Source organism: Notothenia coriiceps, unplaced genomic scaffold (genome assembly GCF_000735185.1).
Source record: "Notothenia coriiceps isolate Sejong01 unplaced genomic scaffold, NC01 NC01_scaffold00012184, whole genome shotgun sequence".
NCBI classification, from domain to species: Eukaryota; Metazoa; Chordata; class Actinopteri; order Perciformes; family Nototheniidae; genus Notothenia; species Notothenia coriiceps.
The window spans coordinates 1-2,692 of record NW_011344885.1 but is presented as its reverse complement, the minus strand read 5'-3'; the positions used below and the strand labels follow the sequence as shown (position 1 = coordinate 2,692).

The window sequence follows — 2,692 nt, the reverse complement described above, 5'->3', positions numbered from 1 at the left end:
GGAGAGTGTTATGAATATAAAATGTTAAAAACATTGTTATTATTTGATTTTAACACAGTATGATTATTATGATTATATGTCTATCATTACTGCTATTATGATGATGATGATGATGATGATGAAGTGTAAAATGAGCCGCTGTGTTCTTTTGTATGTGTGAATATTCAATAAATAGGTGTCAACGAAGTTTGATGTTGCCTGGAATATTTTCTATATATTTTTGTCAGTTTTAATGTTTTTATATTTAATTGTCTTATAGCAGTGAACCAAAGTATATATTTAAAGTGATCTCCTTTTAAAGAGGCCTTATTTTTTACTTCTGGAACATAATGACATCACTATAGAACACTTGTGCTCCTATTGGCTAACGCTCCAACACATTGTACGTGATAGGCTAAGGGGCGGGGCATCTATAAGCAGTTGACCAATCACAACAGAGCCGGCCAGCTAACCAATCAGAGGAGACTGGGCTCTGGTTTCAGACAGAGGGTGAAAAGAGAAATCTGCCTTGTTTGTTATTATTATAAATTAAATGTATTATTATTATTTTTCATATAAAAACCTGCACTTTTTACATATTTTCTGTCTTAAAACAGAAATGTCAAGGTACACATTTTCTAAAAACCTGCAAAAAGACAACAAATAGAAAAAAAATACAAACAAAATATTATTCTCACTGACATAGCATTTCAAATTATATCCGCCGACGTTGTTTGTGTTTCTTTTGGAGGCTGCATACATTTATTCTAACATGCGTATCCTACTCTGTGTTTTTAATTTATATGGTAAGTACTCCGGTGCAATGCATTCCAGATTTATAAGAGGTGAAGTGTCATTTAAGGTCATGTTTTGCGAACTTTGGCTGTTTGTTTCTCCTGAATTCACCAACAGTTAGCATTACATAATGCCTCGTAAGCATATTTAAACACAATATGTTAGCGTGTTTTTGCATTTGCAGTCCATGACAGTACATGCACTAAAACCTATGGAACAAACCACAGGATAGGGAACACCACAACAAGCAGAACAAGGGCCTCTTTGAAGAGTAAAGAGAATAGAAAAAACAAGTTTAAATGGAATAGAAGAAGTAGAAAACACTGTTCTGTATTCTGTATAAGATCATATTAATAATATTTAGATTTAAAAGACACCAGAAACAGAAACGTGTTCAGCTTTGATTGATAAGCTTTAAACTGAGTATGTTTTGCATGCAAACATTTTATCTGTAGTGCAACAACTCTATTATCACTTTTAATGTACTAAACCTAAGAACAGATCTTGAATAAAAGCAGCTCATTGTTTGCACATCTGAAACTCTGCACACACTTTCTCTTCCTGTTGTGATCCTGAAGTGTGTGTTGCGGAGGAAACCCCTCCCCCTGCAGCCACCAATCAGCAGCAGCAGCAGGTGGAGCCTCCAGCTGTAAAAACCTCCACCATGTTACCTTCTCTCTGCACTTCACTCTGCAGAGCCTCCCAGCACACACCTGCTGCTCCCCCCCACACCCCAGCCTCAGCATGGCCACCCCGCTCACAGACCAGGAGAAGAGGAAGCAGATCAGCATCAGGGGCATCGTGGGAGTGGAGAATGTGGCGGAGCTGAAGAAGGGCTTCAACAGACACCTGCACTTCACCCTGGTGAAGGACAGGAACATCGCCACTCCCCGGGACTACTACTTCGCCCTGGCCCACACCGTCAGGGATCACCTGGTGGGCCGCTGGATCCGGACCCAGCAGTTCTACTACGAGGCCGACCCCAAGGTAAAACTGGGGATATAAAGTCCACTAATGCATCAGATAGTATTCCCAAGCTGCAAAAAAAGTATGTTTTTATCAGCTTGGAGAACCTTGAAAGTGTGAAATCCTGAGACTAGGCTGTCATTTAGGTGTGTCCTATTACAAGATTTCGTATTTTCGTTATAAGAACAACTCATTTTCTATCTTGCGATTCACCACGACCACAAATATACATTTAAATATAGTAGAAAAAAACGACCAAAAAGTGATCCGAACAAGACATAGAACTGAACTAAAACAAACAAGAGTCCTATGTTTTGTAGTTTGAGACCCTTAAATGTCATGTAGGTGTCTCCTGTTCAAATATTTGATCAAGCAGAGAGAAGTATTTTGTATTCTTGTAATTTAAAAACAAATGTTCCATGTAACGATTCACAACGACCACAAAGAGACATTTAAATGGACCCAGAGATGCAAAACTACCAAAAAGACAGACGATGGTTTTAATGTTTGAGACACCTCAAATTGCACAACCCTGAAACAAGGCTCTCATTTGTGTTAAACACTGACAAGATCGATTGATCGATCGATTGATTGATTGATTGATTGACTCCAACACAGCTAACAGTAGTCTGAAATGTGTTTTTTAACATGTTGAAGACAGCAAATCCAGATAAAGTCTGTGTTGTAGGTGTGTCACATCAAAGGGTGCGATTAAGGACAGAAGTCAGGCAGAACATGCACTGGTTGATTTTGATATTTGTAGATGTTTAGCCTAAATTAAATGTTCCATCTTTACCTCAATCACAAAGACAAATGTTTTTGACATGGTTTTGACATCTGAAATTGTGAAATCAGTTTCACAATTTCAAAAAAAATAACGAAATATACATAGATTTTGTACATGACACTTGAATATCTTCTATGACACACATGTTACAGTAATTAACTAAGT

At 37.8% G+C, this 2,692-nt stretch overlaps 1 long non-coding RNA gene across 1 annotated transcript in view; it reads left to right on the top strand.

Moving 5' to 3' along the window:
* Positions 1 to 187, top strand: part of LOC104947236 (uncharacterized) — a 336-nt gene extending 149 nt beyond the window's left edge. Inside the window, exon 2 of the long non-coding RNA XR_798538.1 lies at positions 33 to 187. This is a non-coding gene — a long non-coding RNA (uncharacterized lncRNA). The remainder of the gene's footprint in view (positions 1 to 32) is intronic.
* Positions 188 to 2,692: the final 2,505 nt, after the last annotated feature.